The sequence below is a fragment of the Hoplias malabaricus genome, chromosome 3, assembly GCF_029633855.1.
Source record: "Hoplias malabaricus isolate fHopMal1 chromosome 3, fHopMal1.hap1, whole genome shotgun sequence".
Taxonomy (NCBI): domain Eukaryota; kingdom Metazoa; phylum Chordata; class Actinopteri; order Characiformes; family Erythrinidae; genus Hoplias; species Hoplias malabaricus.
Window position 1 is genome coordinate 62,094,475 of NC_089802.1, and position 27,722 is coordinate 62,122,196.

The 27,722-nt window shown below is 39.5% G+C and overlaps 1 protein-coding gene across 2 annotated transcripts in view; it reads right to left on the minus strand.

Moving 5' to 3' along the window:
- The window catches only part of gng12b (guanine nucleotide binding protein (G protein), gamma 12b), a 65,012-nt gene that overhangs the window by 18,313 nt on the left and 18,977 nt on the right, over nt 1-27,722 (minus strand). Inside the window, exon 3 of one of the 2 annotated variants that reach the window (XM_066664859.1) lies at nt 8,122-8,178. The exons of the other annotated variant lie outside the window; for it this stretch is intronic. The gene's annotated coding sequence lies outside the window, so the exon portion shown is untranslated. The remainder of the gene's footprint in view (nt 1-8,121; nt 8,179-27,722) is intronic. 2 annotated transcript variants of the gene reach the window in all.

A 27,722-nucleotide genomic window follows, 5' to 3' on the forward strand; every position in this document is an offset into this window, starting at 1 on the left:
AGCATGCTCACTAACGGCCAGATGCAACATCAATGAGACAACAAGCCATCTGTTTCTATTAATACCCAGAGCCCAGAACACAAAAAGGGGAGAGAGAGAGAGAGAGAGTGGGGTGGAGGCAGGCATGCAAAACCTGCCTCGTGAAGTCCATTTGCTTTGAAGCTGCTGGGCAATGAAAAGACTGTCTTGCACGCAAAGCTGTTGAAGGCTATTAGGAGCAACTGAACTGGGGCGGGTGACTAGAGCAAATTATTTGATAGTGTTATGATGATTAAAATCTTTAAAAGAATGGCTCTAATGCACTAAATTAAAATCTATTTCACATTAAGTCTATGTTTAATGCATGTAAACACACACCCCAATTTCTTTCTGATTTCTCGCTGTGTGCATGCACGCATATTTAACCGGACAGAGTGTAGAACATTCTCTGACACATGTTCTGAAGAACTCTCACCATTCTGGATCTGAAAGTACCACTTACACATACACTGCGTTCCAAGAACCGATGCTTGTTTACACCTCAGCTGCAGTATAGAGAAAGCTTTGAAAAATGGTAGAACTGGGTAATATTAGAAATCATAAAATAAAGAAGATACTTATTTGCAGGAAAAGTGGGTCCATGCTTACAAAAAGCCACATCATGAAGTTTATGTCATATCTTCCTGTGATATTATTGGCTGATCAAATTATAGCTGGATTAATGTCATTGCTGTCCAATGAAAAACATCTCCAAAATAATAAATTTTACTCGAAAAGGGGGAAAATAACCCTTATCTTAATTGGAAGTCAGTGTAAAAGATTAATTTAATTTGGAGCATTTATATTGGTTCATTCTTCATGAAATTTACACAATGTGAAGGACAGCTGCTGTGTTCAAATGACATAGTAAACTAGAAATCCATGAAAATGGAGATGTATGTTTTTCATTGGACAGCGATGATTTAAAATCTGAGTTTGCCCATTATCTGATTGCTCAATTGCATGTAAACATTTACCAGATTAAACACACACAATATGATTTTGTGCAGTTAGTGGATTACAGAGTGCATGCATAAACTCAGTGTTTATGGTAATTAGGGATGCACTGATACCACTTTTTCCCTTCGGATACTGATATTTCATGTTCAAGTATCTGCAGATACAGAGTACCGAGACCAACTCTATATCTTAACTACTAGACATATGCCCATAACTCCAGATATTTATATTGCTATGCTTACAGATTTAATTTTGTTAAAGCAGTGTTCTGTATTGCTAATAATATATAATAAGCTTGAATCAACATAATTTATTTCTGTATTAACTGCATATAAAAAAATTTAAAGTTTCAGAGCCATGAAAAAAAAAAAAAAAAGACATAGTCTAGCCTGACTGAACAGCTATTTACAATGTCATGAGGATATTTGCTTCTGACCTGTGCCTCGAAATTGCATTTCAGACCAGTTGCAGCATATCAAACGTTTGATATATATATATATTTTTTTACCCGAATTTGGATGTAGTTGCGTAGTGTAAACTGTCCACCAACTCAAGGCTGAACGAGTCCCTTCAACTGCCCATGAGAACAGAGCACAGAAAGTAAACACAGGCGCGTGCAGTGAAGCTCTAAAATGGAGGATGGATTAAACAGTAAAACTATTAAAAACTACAATATATTACATAGTGCTGGATGCACAGGTCCCCAAATAACGAGTATTACCTGTAGGAGAACATGTTGTGCCACACAACACACTATTATAGCCTTTATTCCAACTGTATTCTAATTTTCCATTCCAGCTTAAATGATGACCCAAAAACATTTATACACTTTTTTTTCTTTGTGGATCTACACAAATAGTAGCACAAACAATAACTGCAGCAAGTTGTACAACCGTATTTATCTGTGTCTCTAAGGAAACGCGAGTTGCATGTTTGGTTGGGGAGTTTGGGATCGTGTAGTGCGTGTGATATATTTCCAGGTTCCATGAAAAATCGACAAAAACAGTTGTGTAGTGTGGAATACCCAGTCTGTTTAGGATCTGCTCCATCTTTAAATTGAGCTGCATCTAGCGGCGTGCATGTGCATCAGTATCTGCTACATGGGGTGTGTCCCCGAAAGTGCCCTGTGTACTGCATGTAGGGAATAGTGAGTAGTGGGCCATTTCCACACACCTATGGTATCGGTGCTCTCTATAGCCGATACCGATACTGTGTTTAAGTGCCAGTATCGGTGCCGATACCAATACCGTTGCAACTCTAATGGTAATGTTTCACCATTTGTGCTTGACATGGTGATATTATTTTTTATAGAGGCACATGACCATCACACATCAAAACACCAAAGTAGTTGACCTTGTCATGTATTGTGTCGCAATAGTAAAATAAACTTTTTTTATTTTTCAGAATGGTCAACCTCTCCATTCTGCTCACTGGCACGTTCTTTTATCCCTGCTGTTAGACCCTCTGCTGACAGACCAAAGGGAGAGATTCTTGTTAAGTCACTCGCTCTTCCTAAGAGCAGCCGGTGGCCTCTAGACCCCTTTGTTCACTTTCCTGTCTTGTTATTTCTAGCTGTGTCTGTGAAAAGATAAAAGCTTATGAGTCACATGGGGGTAGTTAGAACTGCACATCTTCATCCTAAGAGCATGACATCTTCACATTTTTTGATGAGCTGCCTTGGGAAATCTAGGATGAGATATGCATAAAGGTAGGCTTTGTTACTTTTACTTGTCAGGGTGGTTTTCTCAAAAGTGGTGCTGGTAGGGGCTCTGTGTGTGGTGAGAAGGTTGAGATGCTGCATTAGGCCCATACAGCTTTATAACATCTGCAGCTGAATGCCAAGACACATGTCTGATCCTGAGAGCAGACTTTACTAGAGTGATTCACAGTACACACTCTACATTCACACAGTCACACTCCATGCTTTCCAAGTGCCTTTTACAAATCAGTGTCTCAAACACTTACATTCCCTGTAGCATACACCATAGCAAGTCCTCCTGCAACACACAAGTTTAATTTGATTGGAATGAAATCAATAAAATGTTTGTGATTAGCCAAAAATATACTGCATCTAATGTCTGCTTCTTTATTAGTGGTTTGAGTCTTAGAGCTGAGAGTGAATTTCACTGGTTTTCAATTAGATACAAAAGCTGTATTTGTGAACTTTGTGAACATTAATTAAATTCAACTTGTTAAAACAATAAACCACTTCAATGATTCAAGAAACTTTGGAAAAGGCAGAGATATAAGATACAAAATTTCTCTCTAAATTCACTTCATGTTTCACAGATGTGTTTTATAAAAGAGTGTCTCATAAAGTAAGCGTCTCATACTGTGTTGTAGAGGGTTTAATTGTCTTGTACAGACCTGGTGGAAATGCAGCTTTATTGTACCTCATCATGACATTACAGTACATATAATTTGACTGATTATATAGAACTAGGGTTGCCAACATTCTGAAATTGAAGTGAGGCCTGGGGGGAGCCTTTCTTAACAGCGACAAGGCAGAATCCATCCATGTATTTTGTAAAAACTGTATAACTGCTGTACTATTTTAAATTTTTCATTAATTACAATGAAATCTGAAGTAAAATCTTATTGGTCTAAGAGATCTAAAAGACCCCTTTACATTAGTATTTTAGGTCCAGTAAAATTAGTTAATTTAAACACATTTGCTGCCATTTTTTATACCCTGTTACACCTTGTATACTGTATGATGGAGAGTGAACTCTGGCTGCTGATTGGCTTAATAAAAGTGACGGCCAATGAGAAGTGTATTCTCTGTTTACACAGTGTGAAGTATAAGCCCCTCCCTCTGGCTGAGCACCGTGCATCAGTCTGTCTAAGCAAATCATCCATTTTAACTGTCTAACTTGAATTCTTGTCTGTGGCTCTGTTGAGTAATCTGATATGTTGCCAGAATCAGTCTCAACAGATTTTGCTCCCATTGTGACAACTTCATTTATTAAAGCATCATGTACTGGCACATTTCAACTGAACTATTGCAGTTATTCTACAAAACACACTCATTTACCCGTTAATGGGCAACAGGTTAATATGCTGGAGTAGTGCAAGGCTTAATCTGTTGGAGAAATTAAGGTGAAAGCCAGAGCGTCCCAGGAGCTGTCAAAGTCTTCACCTTTAAGCTTCAGGGTCAAGCAGACGGAAGAAACAGCTCTTACCATATATCACATGGGGCAGGAGCACAGGACTCTCCATGGCTGGTTTGTCCTGTACAACAACCTGGAATATTCAGTAGACGCAATTATGTTTAACTTCACATGACTGCATACAAACTAATCAAACCTGACATATAAGACCCTGTAGTGTAACTATGAAGGACTAAATGTGTGTTTCATTGGTGAGTGGATCAGTCACAGCAGTGCTGCTAGAGTTTTTAAATCCAACAATGTCGCTGCTGAACTGAGAATAATCCTCTAACCAAACATCCAGAAAACAGCATCCTGTGTCCAATGATGACGGACAAGAGGACGAACAACACAAACCATGCAGCAACAGATTATGTGTGTGTCTTACTTTAAAGTTTGATGTAACTACTCCCCTAACCACTAAAACTCATTGAATTTTCTGAGAAGTTCACATCAATGAACTAAGAACATTACAAAACTACAAAGATGTTACCCAGTTAACGCTCCATGATTTTGTGGCACAATGGAAAACCTTTACATTCTTCCATGATGACCTGAGACAACAATAGTGCATGCCTTTGAGATTAAAGGAATGCAGCAGTTTAAGCTGCACCTGTTTAAATCATAATTGTGTGCATGCCTTTTGAAGAAAGCTGCTCCGCTGGAAACTGACAAGTACTATCATCCTTAAGGAGAAGAAAGAGGAGAAAATTAAATATAAAAAGGTTTCTAAAAAGCACCCCTGCTTTTCCCTTCACACAGCATGCACAGCTGGTAAGAGGAAAAATTTACAGGAAAGTTGCTCATTGGCAGAGGGGAAGGGAAGGGCCAGACTGTAACTGAGCTGTGTGTTAAGCTGCCAGATCTTAAGGCCTGCAGGCCAAAGCCTCAAAAGCACACACTCCTCTTGCACTTCTCTGAACCCTGCGAGTTCTGCAGAGTCCAAGATGCTTGGGCAAAGTACAAGTGCTTCTTGGCAGTGGTAAAAAATAATTTGGTTGTTAGGAGAGCGCCCCCACATGGAACAGTAAATGGAATGCGATGCATGGGCCTCAGATCCATATACAGCTTTAACTGGGCCTGGAACTTTGATGTCAAACTCAACCAAAATAGAGCTGGGGGAATAGCTGACAAATTGTTTACAGTTGGCTGCACAGTGGCACAACAGGTAGATTCATACACACACAGCTCCAGGGTCCTGGGCTACTACACTGCTGGACAATCAACCATATATATCCAGCAAGCCGTGTCCTGTGGGTGGCATCCTGTGTCCACTGATGAAGGACTAGAGGGTGACCAACACAAACTGTACAGCAACAGAAGAGCTACTGTCTCTGACGTTACATCTACAAGGTGGACTGACGAAGCAGGTGCGTCTATCAAAGTGGACACTGAGTGGACAGTGTTTAAAATCTCAAGCAGCACAGCTGTGTGCTGCTTCCCTACCAGTGCAACACACACTAACAACACCACCACAACATAAGTGTCACTGCAGCACTGAGAATGACCCACTGCCCAAATCATGCCTGATCTGTGGTGGTCCTGTGGAGGTCCAGAGGAGAATGCAGATAGTATGCAGAAAAACAGGCAGACTAAAGTTAGTAACTGTAAAACTACGGTAGAGTGTATGGAGCTGATAAAATGAAAAATTAGCATAGATACTAGGTAGGTGTTCCTAATCCAGTGATCATTCAGTGTATAACATTTACTTGTATTGGGTTACATAGGGAGTACTCTTATTTGTGCATCCTTAGTGATCTGTCAGGTCTTGTTAGGTACAGAATATATCAAGCTCTAGGTGGTGGGACAGGAGGATAAGAAGGGGAGTCAGGAGTTATCCCTTTCTTCCCACACAGGCACTTCCTGGAGTCTGATATGTAGGGCCGGGGTATTTTTGTACTGCACGAGTGATTGCATTTAGGCCCCGCCAGTGTGTCCGTGTCTAGACAGTAGGACTAGACTGAGCTCATTTCAGAGGAATCCGGCAAACCCACAGCCTCAAAGCTTCAGTAAACTGTATGTCCCCCCCAACACACACACCCTACAGCCAAAAAATCAAGCTGCACTTAATGCTACTTCTTTTAAAAACTTCATTGCATGATTTTGTTTTCTATGTACATAATTTTCAGGTGTTCAAGATATTAAATGCATGCAAATTCCTTTCCATGTAGGCCTGGGAAATTTTCCTGTGTTCAGTATCTCTTTGCAAACATCAAAATCTCTTTCCAAACACCCCTACTGCAAGATTGTCCATGCATGTGCTGAGGCGCAGTACATACGCAGGTATGAATGTGCAATGTAAGAACAGTATAATGTTGCAGTAATAGTGCGTAATACATTTTAGGGTGTGCACCAAAATTAAAACTGCCTCAAGTGCACTCCCAATGGGAGTGGGCCAGTCACCTTTCCTCCATTTTCTGTTCAGCTTTCCTTCTAAAGAAGGTCAAGAGGAGCAGGAATTTGCCGAACTATTGCAAGAAAAGCCATTTCAGACTGCCTTAAATCTCTCTTACTGTAAAGCAATAGTTATATACTATAATCATCTGGTACTCAGATCAGTCTCCTTTCATTTGCTTACCACTTCTGGTCTGATGTAATAATGTGCTGCTCTCCATTAAACTCTGAAAAATGTTTCAGGGGAATTATCCAATGTAGTGCATATATAAATAGTCCACATTTTAAACCAAGGCTGGAATGGAAGAAATACAAGTGCATTCTTGTCATGTGAGTAGCCTTTTGTATTTGGCAAAGCATAACCTACTTTTTTATTTGGCTGAACAAAGTACTGCAATCAACTTTCAAATACATTATTATATTGTACATTACATTATTATAATTACATTATTATAATTACATTATAATTACATTATTATAATGTATTATATTATTATTATACATTATGTTCTCTGATAAAAAAAATGCTGACGTCTTTAAAATGCTTCTGACATGATAAAACTAAAGGGAAAAAAAACAAAACAAAACAACATATCAATATCAGTTTCACTCCCTGGTTCACTTGAAACACCACCCAACTACCAAAATGTGAGCATGTCTTTATGCTGTCACTCCAGCAATGAATAACAATCCAGCTGTAAAAAGACCCAGACAGAGCCTGTTTTGCAGCAAACTGCTACATAATGACCTCACACTGACATGCTAATCTCCACTTCAGCACCTGTTAACAGCATGATTAGCATCCAATTCAGACAACAGAGAATAGAACCTGAGCCAGGAAGCAAAACATTGGCAAACATTTTAGTGACAATCCTATTAACATACTGAGGATTATTCCTCATATTCATCATATGTGACACTTTATTGCACATAAGTCTGGGAAACTTGGATTCCCGGGTATAAACTAAAGCCCAGTGCACATATTAACTCCATAGAAACTTTCTTAGTCAGAAGCATTCCCAGAGTGTGAAATGCTCCATGTGCTGTAGGCATGGACTTGTGGAGCATGCAGAAAACACTCCGGGACATTAACGGCTCCATTCAATGCTCATTCTGACTTTACCTGGAACTTCCTCTCTGACACTATAAGGATAAAGTCTGCATAAATTCTGGGACAAATGCTACATCTGTTTGCATTCTCACAAATGCCCAGCTCCTCTAAATAAACTCAACAACATTTCTGGGATACCATGCATGTGTGAAAGGGGCTTAACTGAACAGGAAGTGCTACTGCATCACACTAAAAACTCAACATGCTTGTGGATCATTTGTGCTGAGCAAGTGAAAAAGGTAAGAAAGAAAAGATGGTTAAAGAAGAAAACCATAAAAACAAACTAATTTTCTGGTAGCATCATCTACTCAGGTGTCAGACAAGGGAATGTTAAACATTTCATCAGATGATGTTTCAGGATAAAAAAGTGTTTCATAAAGAGACGAAGATACAGCAGACTCCACATGCCCACACAATTACACACCACACAAAGAATTTGTCAGAGACTAAACATCATTTGAGATGCAAATGGCGGCAAAGATAAACAACCTTTTGGACAGGAGGTTGGGGCGGAGGGCGTCCTCAAGCCATAAAAACACATTTATCCTGAAGAGAGGGAGACAGAAAAAAGCAAAATGGACCAAGAGTGAGAGGGAGAGATGGAAAGCAAAAAGCTGGCACCTAGGATGACACACAGCTATCACAAACAGAAGGGAATGAATGTGGTGACGCATTGAACAGGCATGAGTTCGGAATGTGGAGGGGAGATAATGCCTCTTCTGCTGTGTGTGACACCACTCATCCCAAACATGCACACATCTTTCTCTTATCAATAATAAACAATAAAACAGCACCATTGACATTCGGCACTCTGTGTTCCCTTCCTATTTTATTTTTTTTTTGCCTTATAAACGGTTATGTCAGTTCCAGTTCAGACACACACACAGATTCTGATGTGTGTGGTACAATGCATTTATATCACATTTAACACTTTCTGTTATCAGTGCTGCTTAAACATTTTATTTTTTACAGTTTGGGGGTAAGTCATTGTTATTTATTTAAAATATATATTTGTGCATTTCATTAATATCTGTTTAATCTAAGAATGGCAGTAGGACTATTGAAACAAAGCAAAAATATAAACTTTCATATAACCAGCTAAAATATTAAAAAAAATAATAATTACTGAGACCTAATATGTCATAATGAAGTTCTCATTTGCTTTTGCATCTTATTTAAATGATTTATTCCTCTATTAATGATGCCGCAATTACAGGAAAAAAGAAATTTCTCCAACAGAGTGAAAATATAAACACACAAACACATACATATATATATATATACATTTAATAAATAAGTTTCTGGAAACACAGATTTCACAATATCACAATATATAACAGCTTGTTTTAAACTCCCAGGTGTGCACAGGAGAAAGACAAAAAGCTGCTTGTTTATTTTAATCACTCGATAATCTCAACCTTGTGCGGTTGTTGATCCTGTTTGTTGATGGATTTAAACATGTATTTTCCTTCATATTTCTGGTTGTTAAAACAAATGAATTACATTGTTAAGTCATGACACCTTGTTTGAATCCTCTTCACCAGCTTTGAAAATTTACTCTAGAACTATAGTTCCTTCTGTTGTCTAAAAACCTCCAGATGCCTTTTCACTGCCATGAGCAGAGAGAGAAAGTCTAACATCCCAGACCGGGACAGTTAGTTTTTTTGGCCATTTACTGACACTGGGGCTTCATAAACACATTAGACAAGTTGACCTTAGAATGCACATTCAACCTGAGAACTAGCAAGTGGCGAGGAAACCCTCATCTGAATTTCATAAGAAGTGTTTTTTTTTATTACAATCATGACATCGCCTTGAATCCACAGGCTCTAAAGTGTGAACTAAACAAGAACAGACTGCTTTTCGTGAGAATTACAATAGTAGGCACCTTTCAAAACAGCGATCATCAGTACAAACATCAGTCACATAAAAACATGCAATGAACAGAACATGAATTTCTTTTCAGTGACTACATTGTTTTTCCAAAAGGCTCATTATCACAACAGTCACAGCATAGGAAAACTGCAAGATACTAATGATTAGCTAGCCCTTCATAAACAAATGTTTGCTTCCTGACTGACTCTGTACCTCCAGCACCAAAGTACAAATGGCATTATGTATAGCCAATAAGGTAGTTACAGAAAACAGACAAAAGATATGGCCAGTGTTAATGCGCAATTTGCATAAGACAGTGTATTTCTGTGGATACAACTTCTGAAGGTACACTGCTGAGGTTACACTGAGAGAGACTAGACTAGATTAAGAAGGAATGAATAAGAGTGGAAAAAAGGGATACATTCAGAAAGGAGAGGAGATGGGGTGCAGTGGCTCATCACAATGCACGTGAGGCCAGTGCTTCAAAACATCTTACACTGCAACAATAAGTGCATTGACAACTGTGGAGTAAACTGCACACAGCACATGAGTCATCGCAATGAGTACACTGAAAATATTCCACTCAATGTGGGGAAAGTCCCTGGGGCAGGTGAAAAATGCAGGCTGTTGTTTCGGGAGTGAGAGAGATAAAGAGAATGATCTAATCGTGGCATCATAGAGAGCATTATGTTTACTCCAAAACTAAAGGGGGAGGGAAATTGTGCAAAATCATCACAGCACCAGTTTGTATCCATAAAAGGCATGCAGTGTAGTGGGAATGTATATGTGAGTGAGAGAGGAGGTGAGACAGAGAGAGAGAGAGAGAGAGAGAGAAAGAGTAGGGGGACAGGCAGAAAGAGAGAGAGAATCTGAGAGGCAGACAGTGAGTGGTTAAATGTGGTAATGTATTATACCCAAAAACTGCATAGACCAATCACAGTGGGACAGACAGCATTAAGAAACTGCCAACAGACAGAAATTTGTTGGCATGTGTGGTCTAATTAATGCACTGCATGTTGTAATGAAAAAGAGCCTGAGCACATCAGAAACTGCAAGAATGTTGACTGATGAAAGAATGACAAGATATTGAGAAAGTTAGTGTAAGAACATGCAGAAGAGGGTGTGTGTGTCTGTGTGTGTGTTGGGACAAGCTGACCCAAGTAAGAGGAAGTCAAAGCTGGATTCTCTGAAGCCTTCTGAGTCCTGAGCAGAAGCCACCTGACTGACCGTTGCACATTCTCGCACAATCATTCATCACTGTCCTTGTCCAGAGTGTAATCACACACACACACAAATACAGAAAACACATGCATACATACACTACTGAAAAAGCATCAAATACAGAACTGAAGGAGCACTGGTTCACTAAATAAACCCTACTTCTGAGCCACAAAGCCACACAAATACAACAAGTAATGAAGAAAATCAACCCTTAACTTTGCCTCAGGTGAACAACTTCTTCCATGAATGGTGACTACCCACAATATGGTGAAATGCACCTATACTGGAGCACAAAAGACCTCTCAGACCACAATGAAAATCAACTTTTTTAAAACATGGAAAAAAAAAACACTGAACCAATTTTATTTTTATTTTCTTTTTGAAAAACTTAAAACTAGAAAACACAATGAAGAAGTAATACTCAGGATTCTGCACTATGCAGAATGTAAGCAAATTAGTGACAGTGACTATTACAGACTTAGTAAAACATATCAGTTTAATTGAAGCTTGTGTTCAAATGACTCTCAGGCCAATCAGATCAACTCATCAGAGGTGGCGAAAGAGGACACTGTCATTAAAGCAAAATGGAGACACGACTGATATCAAGAATGAAAAACAATTATAAAGATAACGTCATATTCTAACTAAACAATATAAAACAAATATAAAGTAGAAGCACTTTCACCAGCAAACTTCAATACAAATTGTTTATTATTAATAAATTATGTGGCAGTCAAATGTCCTTCCATAATCTTTCCCATGGCTTTAATAATTTAAACTATTAATACTGAATATAACAGAGAACATACATTATATATATAATGCATATGTGTACTACAGCTATGAAGGTTTCAACTCTGAAATTTCTGTTTAATAAACAGCTTTTGCAGTATGCATGTGTATATGTGTGACACAGAGAGGGAGGAGGGCAGAGAGTGTGTGTGTGTGAGAGAGAGAGAGAGAGAGAGAGAGAGAGAGAGAGATAGAAAGAGGAAAAGAGGGGGGAGCACCCTGTAAGACAGTGATCTGCAGTTTCAGCAGAGGCCACAGTTAATCGTTAATAGGAAGTTTGAGCCAAGTGGCAGAGCCTGTTTAGTTGTTCAGTTCCTCTTCTGCTTCTTGGAAGTCCAAGCCTTGCTTCCTTGAACAGGTGGAGCCACTCGGCCTGGTCTACCTGTAGCAGCCTCCGCCTGCTGGGGCCCACAAGCTGTTGCACAATGTGACAATGGCTAAAAGAAATCCTGGAAATACACAAGAGTTCACGAGGGGTGCTTTCTGCGAAGGGATGTGCTGTTTTCTCTTCATAAAGAGAACTGATAAGAGTTTATTTTAGCCGTGTATGCACATGCACACTTGTGGCCTGCAGTTTGGGTGCCCTGAACTAAACATCAGTGACAACACTCTAGAAAAGTTGAGAGACAAAAGGATGCTGCTATCCAGCAAACAGAATATGCATAGAAAAAAAAACATATGAACCTTACATTTCAACACTTTTTCATTCCATTACTTTGATATGATTAGGGTTTATTAACCTAAGATTGCAGGAAAATTACCAATACAAACAAATAAAATCAATAACCAAAACTCAAGAATAGTCTCAGAAATAAATTTTGGTTGAAAGAATTTGCATAATTTAGCAAATATCATTATAATAAATCATGTTATTGGTAGCGTCGCAGTCACACAGCTCCAGGGGCTTGGAGGTTGTGGGTTCAATTCCCGCTCCGGGTGACTGTGACGAGTTTGATGTGTTCTCCCTGTGTCCACGTGGGTTTCCTCTGGGTGACTGACTGTTAGGAGTGTGGTGTGTTCTCACTGTGTCCACGTGGGTTTCCTCTGGGTGACTGTCTGTGAGGAGTTTGGTATGTTCTCCCTGTGTCCACGTGGGTTTCCGCCGGGTGCTCCGGTTTCCTCCCACAATCCAAAAACACACATTGGTAGGTGGATTGGCGTCTCAAAAGTGTCCATAGGCGTGCATGAATGTGTGAGTGTCTGTGTTGCCCTGTGAAGGACTGGCGCCCCCTCCAGGGTGTATTCCCGCCTTGCGCCCAATGATTCCAGGTAGGCTCTGGACCCACCGCAACCCTGAACTGGATAAGCGGTTACAGATAATGAATAAAGAAGATTCATATTAGGGCAGTTCATAAACATTATTTTGCATATTCAAAATACATTACCTGTCATTAACACCAATGTTGTACTTTTTATAAAGGTATGTTTACACCATTTGTGCCGTTAAAGTCCAAGATATATTCCTTAAAGTTACATTACATTCTCTTTTCCAGAAGGAGAGTTGAATGTTTGTAATCTTTTATTCTAGAATTGTGCCAAATAAAACAAATTAATATAGGTTCTGGGGATGAAATTGGGCGTATGAAATTATAACAGAATAAGGTATGATTATGCGCCCTAATTAAAAGGTAGGGAATATGTACGGTAATAAATAGTGACAGTTTTTTTCCTGACAGTGTATGCATGTTATTTAGCAATTATAGTTATTATATTTATCTAGAAGTTTATAGATTTAAAATGACCAATATTGCAGCTCATGAGCAAAACTAAAGTAGCAAACATTCAGCACTGAACATGTCTTGGTGTGTATGTCAGATGTGTGCAGATCAATTTCCCTTTTTCTTTCTTTTTAAAAACTACTTATTTAGAACAGGCAGCAATTCTCAGCATAGATGCTAGTGTGACTGAGTGCATTTATAAGCACAATGCAAGTAAAGGTCAAGATCCACAGCGAAGGCGCTCAAGGTTCATACTAAAGTACTTTGAGCTCTGTTCAATGTGTGAAAGTTGCTGTATAAATAAAGCGTATAATTACACTTATCTCAGGTTTTGGCAGGACACAGGTGCTGACATGTGGAGGTTGTGTTCTTGACCTGTCTCTGGAATGTGTATACCAGGCTGTTTGTGTGTGTGTTTGTGGGGGTGGGGGTGGGGGCAGTTAAAGGTGGGGGGGGTGCAATTAGCAGTTCTAAATGGGCTCTGCTTCAGCACTGATAAAACCTTCACTCAGACAGCAAAAAGAAAAAAAAAGATGAACCAGGCGTGGGAAGGTTCCTCCTTTCTGTGACTGTGATGATATCCAGGACAAATAGGAAGCCTTGAGCAAGACATTTCCTCTGGTTTTGTCAGCAGCAACAGTGCTATATAATCCAAAGTCCTGATCAATCACTCTGAATGCTAGTTTAGGGAGTAAGCAAAAAAAAAACCCATGAACAACATATTGTCTCATCACTCTCATGTAGACAGCCTGTATTAATCGGAGCCACTATAGTTATTCTTCTCATAACAGCTGCAGGAACCATAAAGCCTGAAGGCACACAGGAAAAGATCAGTGCCATAAAGTAGAAACAGTGCACAAGCAAAGTGAAATCAGAACAGTCGCATACCCACGTGGCATACAGAAAGAGAACACTGGCAGCTGAAACTGAGTGGACACACGCTCAGACATAAAACTTTGTGTGTACACAATGCAATACCCAGACTAACCTAGACCTGCCAGTGACCCTTCTTAACCCTCTTAACCTGATTCAAACGAACTGCTGCAGTTTTGTTACAATTTCCTAAAAGAGTAAGTAAAGCACTTAAAGTGGCGGGATGTGCTGGGGTGTACGGAGAGGTGGAAGGTTGGAATTTTCACACAGGATTTAATTTTTTCAGATGTGCTTACAGCTGTGATTTATGTAGATAGTCCAGGCACTTTGAGTTAAATAATCAGTAGCCTACCTCACAAACATTTATTCTGTACTCATCGATGTCTATTTTTTATGACTGTGCAGTGTGTTACTTTTCTTTTGGTAGAAAAGCATAAAAGCACATGTTTATTTATTGCACAGTGCAGTGTGGAAGCAAGAGAACACTTGCCCCTGAGCTTGTGTCAGCAAACCTATTACAATCAGTGAATCTGTCTCATACACCTTTGTTTAAATATGCACAGGCACTGTCTATTGCATCAGCTCCATCAAAGGCTCTGCATACTTTGGTTGCAACCTGCCCCTCCCTTGTTCTTTAAATTGTCAGGAGCAGATCAGAACAGAGCAGGTATGATTTAGGTGGTGAATCATTCTCAGCTCTGCAGGTTCACTGACGTGGTGGTGGTGTGTTGGTATTTTGCTTTGGTACAACTGGAGGATCAGACACAGCAGTGCTGCTGGAGTTTTTAAACTAAATTGTAGATGTATAAAATAACCAGTAGCTCATCTGTTGCTGCACAGTTTGTGTTGGTCGTCATCTTGCCCTTCATTTGCAGTCACTAGACACTGCCCACAAGAAACTAGTTGCTGTATAATTTTGGGCAGATTAGTTAGCTCTCAGTCCTGACCATTCAAAAACGGGATGAACTGGGGATAAAGTATGCAGAGTAACAGATGAGTTACAATTTGTAACTGCAGAACTACAAAGTGCTCCTGCAGGATCAGTGGAGCTGAGAGAAAGGACAGTGAGTGGAGAAACAAAGAGGTGGTTATAATGCTATGGCGGAATTTGTTACACCTCAGGCATTACATTGATCTTTGACTTTTTTTTTTTTTTTTTTTTACAATTTCTCTTGATTATTTTTGTTTAACACAAATCACAACCGTATGAAGTTCTGTCTGTTTAATATTTAATAACTATTTAAGATTGCAGGGTTATGGTTAGGTTAAATCAGCTGGCTCTCTGTCATGATAACTTGCAACTTCCTCCTCTTTTGATGGGCTACTGTGTTAAAGCAGGCAGGGTTATTACAGCAATAGTGCAGTGTTCGTCCCCTCTGGAGCAGCTGGGTTTAACTGCCTTGCCCTTGCTGAAAGGCAACAGTGTCAGTGGTCAAAGAAAGTTCATTTCAGTCTAATGTCCCTGCACCACCATGTCAGCAGCACTGCCAGCCAGCCAGGGCAAACAGGATCTGTGACCCCAACCATGTTTTACTTTGTGACATTTTAATTTTACTCACAAAGTATTTAAATACTGTGTCCACTCCCTGTCCACTTGCTCGTCCACCTTGTAGATGTAAAGTCAGAGACAGTAGCTCATCTGTTGCAGCACGGTTTGTGTTGGTGGTCCTCCAGTCCTTTAGTAGTTTCTTGTCCTAGGCTTTAAAAACTCTAGCAGCACTGCTGTGTCTTATCCACTCATAACAATTAAACACAGAATAACACAACACCACCACGTCAGTGTCACTAGAGAACGCAAAATTATACCCCCTCCCCTCCAAATCATACCTGGACTATGGGGGCCCTGAGCACTGAGAAACAGCGTGGTAGTAGATTAACAATGTATGCAGAGCAATAGATGGACTACAGTCTGTAATTCTAAAACTAGAGTTTAGAAACAAGGAGGTGATGATAATTTTATGACTGATCGGTGTATGCACATGCAGCTTGAACACACATTGTAATTTATTTCATTTTACTGAGGTATTTATTTTATGAATTTATGATATTCATTGTATTTATTACTTTATTAAACACTGTGGTTGTTTTATCATTTTACGTATTCTTTTGACCTTGGGAAGCCAAACTCATGCAGCAACACCGTGTGAACAAATTCTGGTACACGTCCAGGCTGCTGGCATGCCATAATAATAAAAGGTCTAGTAATATTGTGAAATATCAAATTAAGCAAGGCCCATTTGAAAATGATGAAACTGCTATGCTGCTGGCTGGGTGTGGGAACTCAATATTTTAATTTTGTGCCTGCAAAATATCATGGAGCAATTCTAATATATGCATTAATAAATTAGAGTTTATCTGGGTTAAAGCATGCTTAACTTTTTTTCCCCCTCCTTTGTCAGACAAGTCACATTAAAATAGTTTATTCACTGTCTGAATCAACAACCAGCTTTTCCTGGATCACAGACATGAGCAGACCCACATGCTACCTGCTGGTGGCCTACAATGGGTTATATTCCGTCTGTGCCCTTTGTCTCAGCAGGATTTGCAAGGCCGGGTTCAGAGGTTCATTCTGCAGGAAGTCCAGAGTTTCTAAACGGCCTATTTCCCCCTGACATCCACACACACACACACACACGCACGCACACACACACACACACGCCTATTCCTAGCAGGATGGCCATGTTTGTTTGATTTATTTACAATCATTGTTTATACAGACCTTATCCAACAAGTATCTGTTTTCAACACTTTCTAGAGTGGTATTTACCAAAGCGGCTTTTATGACAACAGATTCTTGCTGGAACAAGTGTTTATACATGTTTGCTATGTTTATGTTTGTTGTAATAAAAGGCTGTAAGGTGGTGTTGTTCATTCATTAATTCATTGTCTGTAACCGCTTATCCAGTTCATGGTTGCAGTGGGTCCGGAGCCTACCCTGGAATCACTGGGCACAAGGCAGGTACACACCCTGGAGGGGGCACCAGTCCTTCACAGGGCAACACACACTCACACATTCACTTACACCTACAGACACTTTTGAGTTGCCAATCCACCTACCAACGTGTGTTTTTGGACCGTGGGAGATCCCGGAGGAAACCCACACGGACACTGGGACAACACACCAAATTCCTCACAGACGGTCACCCGGAGCCGGACTCGAACCCACAACCTCCAGGTCCCTGGAGCTGTGTTATCATTCCACCCAGAGGTGTAGTTAAGGTGTGTAAACAATAACCTACAGTAGATTGTTAAAAAAAAAAAAAACAACAATTAGCAACAGTTACCTAGTATCATCTACAATTTCTGCTCTCCCAGAGAACACCACCTACCAGTTTTAAACTCAGGTTAAACATATATGCAATATACTGTCTGATGATAATCGTATTTATAAAGCAATCAGTGTCAGCGTAACTTACCCAGCAAATGGTAGAATAACTTAATCTCTGCCAAGACTAAGTGATTTACACTCAACATTCCACCAGGGTTGGTTACATGGGAAAAATATCTCAATATTGAAGACAGATTCAGTATTTCTTGTGATGACTGGTTTGTCATAAAGCTTTTTTCAAGCAGGAGTGCTGATTTAGGGTCAGATTCTTCTCTTATTTACAACGATCTTACAGAAATAGATCCTACATCAGACTACTACTTTAAGAATTTTCAGGAAAATTTTATTTAAAGTTAGATTGAAGTTAAAAATCATTGAGCACATTTTTTTAAGAACAGAGGTATTTCTAAGGATTCGGCCTTGTTCAATTCAACTACTGTATCATTGTGTGTGTGTGTGTGTGTGTGTGTGTGTGTATGCATATGCACATAAATCACAAAAGGTGGCTAAAACAAAAGCAAACAAAAAAGAGTGTGTGCATAAGCTGGTAGTAAAAGTGGCTCATTTTTGAGGGCCAGCAGTGCTTAAGGGAATGACATATGAATTAAGATTCAATACAGGGAGCTCACAGGGAAAGTATGTGTGGACGAGTGGTGCAGTGGTCTGGGGGGAGCAACACATCAATCAGTTCTCCTCATCAAAGGACAAACTGCTGCTGCCCTTGCAATTAAAAGCCCACTTATTTCAGGCCAGGCAAATATTTCCTATTTCTCTGTCCGCACAGCTTCAAACACACTTCAAAGCCCTCCGCAGAGATGCAGGAGGAATTCCAGGCATGCCATGGAAGTGGATGGGAAATATTTTTCCAGTGAAGCCACATCGGCATAGGCCCCTGGTCCCTCTGTCCCACACCCACCAGCACTCAAAAAGTTCAGCCCCACCAAGCGGAGCTACACTGGCAACTATATTAATACAGATGTCCCACAGAGGCCTGAGGAGGGAACATCAGATTCCAATCCACTTACATAGGCATTATGAGAAGGGGAGGCATGGAGTGAGATACACGAACCTGTGTTCAGAAGCAGCCCTCAATACAGAAATATGTCAAATATGTCCATGTACCCCTAACCCACACCACAAGCCAAACGGCGCCCTCACATGGCGAGACTCTGCCTTTCAAGGTGTTTAGAGATAGGCAGTTATTTGCTGCAGAACTCATTGGCTAGGCTAGCATATACTGGGCAAACAGGGTGCAGAGAAGAGGTTCCGGGTAACTGTAGTTAGCCGAGAGTGGCAAAAAGGTTACCACGTGCATGTTTGAGCACGGGGGTACACTCTGTACTATTAGGGTTCAGAGAAAACGCAGAAATGATCTAAACAACAGGGATAGGTGATATGACGTAAGAAAATATCACAATATTTCAGGGTTTTTTGGCAATTTTTACATGCCAATATTACAAATATATGGCTCAGCACTGCAATAACTACACTTTCCACATTTTGGACAAGGGTAGAAAACAAGAACCACAGTTCTTCAGACTTGATTTGAACATAGTAAATAAATTAAATGCAGAGATTAAGCTGACACATTAATGTGCATCCTATTAAAGTGTATAAATCAGCCTTTATGCTGGAAATGTCTGCACAATATCTGTACATTCCTAGATTTGCCGATGAAGTTGTTCATGTTAGCGCTCAGACAGACCTGCATACAACAACATATTTGGAACATGCACATGAGCACGAACACCCTACTAACTTTCATTCTTGCCAGAAGCCTTCTGCCCTGCAAACACACAACATTACAACTAAAACCCTGTGCTCAGACAGAACCCTGCTGACCCACTTTTGGCGAGAGGGGAATCAGGCCATGCTGAGTGGAAACCACGAGGAAACGTTACACCCAGCCAGGTGCATGTGGGGAGGGGAAAAAAAAACAAAAAACACAACACTTTATTCCATTCCCAAATCCAACTCAAACTGCATACACAGCTTTACCGAAAGAGTGGACAATAAACTTCCAGCACACTTCCCCTCAAACTCCTTGCTCATTGTAACTGTAAAAGTTGATTCATCTTTTACTGCAGGAGTAGCTGTCTATAACCAAAGGCACAGCCTCATATAGTCATTCAGCACTGTTGTAGAGTGATTAGCGATTAGTCATGCCAAGTCATGTGGCAGGGGAATGAGTGTGAGACAAAGAAAGAGCGGCAAAAGATTCAGGCCGAAAGTCGTTTGCACCAACTATTATAAATACTGTTGTATTTCATTTTACAAATACAGCCTCTACTTTGTTGAAATCCAGAGATCCATGATTATATCAGTGGATGATAATAGGAAATTGAGAAAACATACTTTTATTGTCAGTGCGGAAAATGTTGGGTAATGCTTGTTATAAAATAATAATAAAAAAACCCAGTCAAACAGGACTATGGTTTTGGCCAAAGCAAGATCATTTTCACCGGCTTTGAAAAAATCCAGTATAGTAATTAAAAACGCAATAAATAAGTCTTAGCCATACTTGTTTCTATATTGTTTGGTCAAGGACCCCAAACCATGGCATATATACCATGAAAAAAATCATAAAAGTAATTTTTCTTTGTTTCTTGCCACAAACACACAATAAGCAAGGCTTACAATGTGATAGCAGATATTCTCTAAAAACAACTTTGTGTTTTCATTGGTGCTGCATTCAAAACATCTACTCATTAGTGAATCTGGTAGCTTTCTTTGAACTGCATAGGACCTACACGACTCTACTCGACTCGGCACGGCTCATTTAGTTTTCCACTAACCAAATCTGGTATCTGGTCCCTGGAACCGGGTAGGTTTTCAGTCCCAGCTCGCTCCAGATTTCCAACCGTGACGAATAGGTTCTAAATGGTGACGTGTAAACCCTGCAGAGCGCTGATTGGCCAGAGCCATGTCAATCACCACAAAATTCAGATCTCATTCAAATTCAGCACAGACTCGCTGCTTGTAAAATCACTTAAAATTAAAGCAGCTTTCACATTTATTCTTTATCGGACTCACAATGGCAGTTCGTAACTTTACCTCGAGGTGTTTTGAAACGGTTTATTTGCTCCTTGGGTCGGTGGCTGACGAAAATTTCCAGTGAAAGCCGAACGTGGAACAAAAAAACTGAACGGAGCTGTGTTCAGCCCACCCCCCAAAAAAAACAAAAACAACATGCGAATACATGAGTAAACATCACCTAACTTTTCCGACACTGTTGTTATGGTTTCTGAAAAGCCAGTGGGGTTTTGCAACATCACCATGTTCATTTCGTGTGGGAGCCCTGCCAGTGGAAAAGCGACAAGGCTTCAGCGCGCCGAGCCGAGCCGAGTCGATTACACCCATACAGTGGAAAAGCGAAATTTGCACAAATGTACATTGCAGTTTTAGCTCTATATCTCAGTACTGCACCTCCCTCATCATCTATATACTGCTCAAGGTCTGCCGCTGAATTTGAGCAGGATTGGCCTATACTTTCTTACTGGTCTATATTATGAAAGTCAATGTACAAAATGTTTTCAGTTATGGAAACGGTTCTATATAGAACCCTGAACATTTGAAGAATCTTTTACATGATTAAATGGTTCTTTGCTTTGTGAAGGGGTTCTTCAGATTGATTTAGAATGTGCTATATTTTGTTCTATATACATACTTTTAGAGAAGGTTTCTATATAGCACCGAAAACGGTTCTTTTATTTTACCTTTTATTTTAAACTTGACATCATAAAAACAGAGAACCATTTTTGGTGCCATATAGAACCATTTTCTGAAAGGTGCCATACAGAACATCTGTAAAACACATTCTCCATCAATCGTTTAATGCCTTTAATCCCGCAAAAAATTTCTTCAATGCTCAGGGATCTATACAGAACCATTTCCTTTCATAAAGAACAGTTGTAGATCCATCATTTTTAAGCATGTGCCAGAATATCAATATTGCAACATGCATTAATAAACTGTAATAAGACAAGGCTGGATCACTGGATAAACACAGAATAGATATATATTTGGGCTATTTGCTCTGATGCTTCTAAAATTGCAGCAAAGAAAATCTTATGTAATACTTTATAATGTGCCATATAAATGTTTATGCAAAACAAGCATTTTATAAAACCTGCCTTTTCAACTTTCAAATCAACGAATTATAAACAAACTTTATTTCAACGAATACCACTAAAACTAAAAATAAAGCATACAGGATGATGATAATGATATCAGGATCATTATGGTATTGTTAGATCATTTAAAAAAACTCAGTATTGAGCAGAGGTTTAGATTAGACCAATATTTCATAACATTTAAAATATTTAACTATAGGACCAGGACCAGTGTGAGGCACCCCTAGATATTTATAAAACATGTATGGGTTTCAGTATCAATAGCCTACTGGAAACACTGTGCTTAAGATATTAGATCTCAACACTAGTCCATAATCCCCAATTTGCTGTTAAAATAACAATACTTTTGTGTACTTATCATCAAGCATTAATCCTAGGCCTGAAATTTAGAATCATGAGATGACGTGTCTCTATTTTCTGCAGCTCATTAAACTCTCAAGTGGCACAGTGCCACTCTCACATATCAGATCTTATCACATCACAAACATACATACATAGACACACACATTTGTGATATTATATATAAGAATGGCAGGAGTTTGCCCTGTGCCACTAATATATCCTTGCTAATGCTTACCATTCCATCCCCTCCATAATACACACAAACACACACAGGAACAAGGAAGTTCATAATGAGCCACAAGGCAGACGGTGGCAAACAGCCGACAAAACAAAGCACACAGAGAGAAATAGAATAACAAACTCAAATTAAGCACTTCCTCTTTCTCCCACTGGCCTCTTGTTTACTGGCCTAAATCATACTGGATCAAAAACAGGGATACTACAAAGTGCTGTGACTTCACTTCCTGCACGGGCACGCCTGTCTGAATTTGTGTGTGTGTGTGTTCTTTGTAGAGCACATGCACTTATTTATTTAGCAGAAATATGTAATCTGAGCAGCCAAAATGCATATATGGATACACTAATAGAGCGATGGAGTCTGCGTATGGAGTCTGCATTAATGACTCCATACATTTGAGAATTATATAAGTTTGTGCAAAAGTCTTTAATCAGTAGAAGAATTTGACATGAGAGTCATGTGAACATGTGCTTAATTGGAAAATAATAATTAGCAGTAAATAAGTTGCAACTAAAAAATAATGCAGCTTAGTGTAGAATCTAGAGTATTTGTTACATTCTTACAAATTTATTTTGTAAATTAAAATATTCTGAATAAAATAAAGCAGAATATACTTAAAACACAATATATAGGAGACACTAAAGCAACCTATTTTTAGACTCTGTCCAATTACATCAGCTCCACTGACTGTATATTTATATGCTGTGGTCCCACAAATACAGAGTGCAGTCCATCTGTTGCTCTGCATACTTTGTACAGGTAACATTTGGGAGGAGGATCATTCACAGCGCTGCAGTGACACCTTTAATAGGTGATGTCCGTTCATACATTTGACTACAACATGCTTATAGACAGGTTAAAGAGAAGAGGGAAAAAAAACTGGGTTAAACTTGTGACAGTCTTACTGATTCAGATTGTAACTTAAAGGGCAGGAACTACTTCGTCACAACTGGCAGTTGTGATTCAGAGCGAATCGCCCTGGCATGTGGGGTACCTCAGAGGTCAAATCTTGCACCTCGCCCTTTCAACCCCTACATGCTGCTGCTAAGCTGCATCCTGCAGGAAGCCAACATTTCTTACTATTGCTATACTGATGACACAGATTTGCAAACCCAATAAAACCGACCCTTGGAACTCTTTATGGAAATGCATTGAGCAGATTAAAGACTGGATGCATTTTATCTGGACTAAATAGAAGTGAATGTAAATGACTCCACAAAATAAAAACTTAATCTGCTCTAAGGCTCTTATTGCTGCAACACAAGTAAAAAACCATGGCGTCTAGTTCAGATCTCAGCTTTAACAGCCTTATGAAATCATTAAGTATACATGCCTTCAACCACCATAGTGCATCAAAATTCAGAGAGTTTATGACAGGAAAAATGCATCCATGCGTGCATTTCCAGCAGGTTAATCTACTCCTGTAAATATTCATTAGAACGCAGCAAGCAGAATTTCAACCAATGCAAAGAGGACTGAAAACATCACTCCAATACTCTTGTGCTCACACTGACTCCAAACCAGCAAAAAAAAATTACTAAACAGTGCTACTACTCTTCAATTCACTCAATCAAATAAGAAATCATTGCATCACCAACATTCTGGAAGAATTCAGCCCTACTGAACAATGAATACAGTCCGACATGTCCCAGAACCAAAACTAAAAGCCATTTTTAAAAGCAGAATGAAGACATATCTATAATCCTGTGCTATCTGTGGTCCTTAAGGAACTGTATCTGTTCAGCACTTCACTATTTTCCATTCTTCTGTCTTAATTTAACTTATTTTTATATCTGTATTATTTTTAATTCTACTTTACACTGCTTATATCTTTTTTGAATGTTACTTTTATTTTGATTTAACTTGAACGCTTTACCGGTCGAAACAACGTGCCTTCCCCATGTCCTCACCCAAATACTACATGCTCTGTGGAGGCAATGTGAGGGTCCATAACATTGTAGAACAGTGTGAAAGTCGACTAATAATGTGTTTAGAAACAACAGATGGACTATGGTCCAATAGCAGAATCACACTGTGCAACTAAGCACCACAGCTTTAATAGACAATGAGTTCAAAAACTGGCTTTAATATTATGGTTCATCTGTGTATGCATGACTCAACATCCTTTTAAGGTACAGAAACAAGTGAGTAAGTAAGTGTGTGTGCGTGTGTGTTTGGGGGGGGGGGGGGGGGGGGGAGAGAAAGAGGATGTTTGAGAGTGTGGGTGAGAAGGGAAGTAGGTCGGAAGCAAGTCATTCCCTACCAAGGAAAATGCCCAAATATGTACAAGAGATAATTAACAGGAAGGTGTAAATGCCTACAAGGGGTTGGGCGACAGTAGAAGCACATTAAGCAGATAGCACAAGACTTACTGCCCATATGTGACACTGATAAACCTAGATGAGACACCTTCAGATTTGATGTAATATCCAGTTATCAAAATACAAATAAAATATTGTAGATTTCATTGACCAACTCGATTCCATTTGGTAAATATTACCCTTTATTTATTTATTTATTTTTTTAAACATGATGCCTGCAAAACACTTGGAAGGGAGTCATCTATACTACTATGTAAGATAACGTTCCTTCTAAATACACTTTTTTAATTGTTGGGGAACAGAAGATAAACTCCTGCAGGTAGAGATGCATCGGAAAAGGCCAGTTTTTAGCGCACCACACTAAATGCTGAATGAGGCCTGGCAATGACTTGCTGAAATAACCATGGACTTCCTGGGTCTTTACTCTTATTTGTGATTGTACTAAATGGTCAAACTCAACATTTGATTGTAACTTGAAGTACAAGCAAGTTGATCTGCCAAAATTTTAAAGCCACTTTGAATATTTGAGATTTGTAGATCTTGTACTCTCCAGTTCATATGGTCATGGTGAGGATCAAGCTGGAAAACCAGCATGTACTGAATTATAATAAATATTAGGGATATCTTGTCCCTTATAACTAATAAATATTAGGGACTCCTCGACAAAAAGTATTTTGTACACAAGACACTAAGTGTAAAAGAACAAGACTGCACACTAGTAGAGAATCCTGGAACATACCATACTTTGCTATGTAAATTGTTGACTTTAATTCTATAATAGGTTTGAAACTTTACTGCTTGCTTCCATATGCTTGGCTTCCATTTCAGATGTACCCACTCACACATACCCCTGAAAGGCTGGGTGTGCAAAATCAGGTTTGGTAGGCCTCCCCTCACCCCACCCCCAGCAACAGTGCAGGATAAAACCTTTCCCAATGACGGATGTTCACATCCGCCACGGCTGCTAACATTACGCAAGAGCAACGCAGAGGCCCAAGCTCCTCACAAAAAAAGTGCAATGAAACTAAAAGCTGCTGCTTTTGTCCTGCAGCTAAAGGGGAGAGTATTTTTCCCCCCACACTTCCTCCAGCAGAGGTGAAAACACAGCTCCTCTCAGCCAAGAGCTGTCCTCCACAACAGCAACAGAGTCTGGCACACCTCAGAGTGGATCAGGTTACTAGCTATACACATGCACTTAGCCTCTTTAGCCTCTGCTCCCTGAGGAGAAAAGCCTTCAACTCAACTCCGCTTTAAAGGAGATGACATTCCTATGTGCAAAGGGAACAACAAGGCCCAATAGGATCTGCTGCAGGACATTGTTGCACATATAAAGTGCATGTGAAAGCTAAAATACTTAAATCTTATTAAACATAAAATAAGATAAACTTATTTCCTATTTATTATATTGTTCAGTGTTTCCTATTTGGTTTCTGGTTAATAAGTAACTACGCAAAGTTTGGTTTTGGTTTATTTTTAGAGGCAGAAAGTAAAGTCAAAATAAGCTTGGTCAGACTTGTAATACAGTCTTCCATCACACAAAACCACACACACGCACACACACAGGTTTATGAAGATAGAAAGAATCTTTGTATTTGAATCTTTAAGATGCATGATGCATTCTTTTACAAACACACACATTTAGATACACAATGGAACACAGCATGGATACAGAATGTTAAAAAAAAATGCAAATTTTTAAGATGATAATTTTAGCAGCTCAATAAAATGTACTTTGGGGAGGAACGGTGGTGCAGCAGGTAGTGTCTCGGTCACACAGCTCCAGGGACCTGGAGGTTGTGGATTGAAGTCCCGCTCTGGGTGACTGTCCGTGAGGAGTTTGGTGTGTTCTCCCTGTGTCTGTGTGGGTTTCCTCCAGGTAGGTGGACTGCTGACTCAAAATTGTCTGTAGATGTGACTGTGTGAGCATGTCTCCTTGCGCTCAGTGTTTCTAGTAGGCTCCGATATGCATGATCAATGAACTTGAGCTTTTTATGAAGTGGCCAATAAAACCAATCTTTAGAGAGACCCTGAAGGAATTTTGTTTGTTTGTTGCCCCCTCCAGGGTGTATTCCCGCCTTGTGCCCAGTGATTCCAGGTAGGCTCTGGAACCACCGCGACCCTGAACCGGATAAGCGCTTACAGATAATGAATGAATGAATGTTTGTTTGATTTGTGTAGTATGTAATAACACACAAGCATTCTGCAGAATTAAGAGATATTTAATACTAATTGCTAAAAATTAAACTGAAAATTGATAATATTAATTGATACACCCATAATTCATTTTGAGATTTGATGTGCATATAAAGAGCTGTGTTGAAGCATAAAAAGAATGTTAACAGAATTAATGCACTGAGCACAGATAGAACTAACAGTATGGAAAAGTGTCATGTTTCATTTAATAGCAGTAAGCCATGCAGCGTGATTTACTAAATATACAAAGCCAAACTAAGGTTTCATGTCTCCCTCTGGTGGAGCCATTTAAAAAGCCACCTTTGACCCAAAAAAGTATTTCTGTAGCACTTTTACAACCTGATGGTGACTCAAAGCAGCTTTATGGAAGTTGAGGAATAAAATTAAATATCACCAGTAGAGCAAGCCAAAGGTGACAGTGAAAGAAAACCTCTCTCAAAGCTGGAGGAAGAAACCTTGGAAGAAACCAAGACTCACAAGGGGGAGCCATCAGCCCATCTGGTCAAACAAATTATAAACAATAGACTTTTCATTTAAAACTGTAGATAGAAACAGCCTTGGACTCTGTATATAGGTGTATTTAACACTCTGCAGCTGAGTAATAACACACAGTAAGATACAAAAATAAATAGCATGGGGTTGAGTGTTATACAGTGAGAATGACCCCCCAAAAAAAAAGTGTGGCGTGGTTTACTCTGTGTGTGTGTGTTTCACCCTCATAATTCGTCTCCTGAGAGGATGTCCATGGAGGCCTTCAAGTGTAGCAAGTTCATCATGTTTTCACTGCTGGTCTTGCATAAGTCAAAAATCATTGCTTTTGATCCAGACAGAAAGCTGAGGAATAGTGGCTGGACAGAATCAGGAACAAAGGTCTAGCATTACCTACTTTCCCTGGGACATTTACTCTGCAACCAGCATTCAGAAATAGCTTCAGCATTCATTTTCAAGTACTGTATACAGGGCTTGTCTGGGGGGGGGGGGGGGTGTTTAACCTATTGCTTCTACTCAAATAATCAGTTTCTTTAATATGTGCAATTACAGCGTACTGCCACAAGA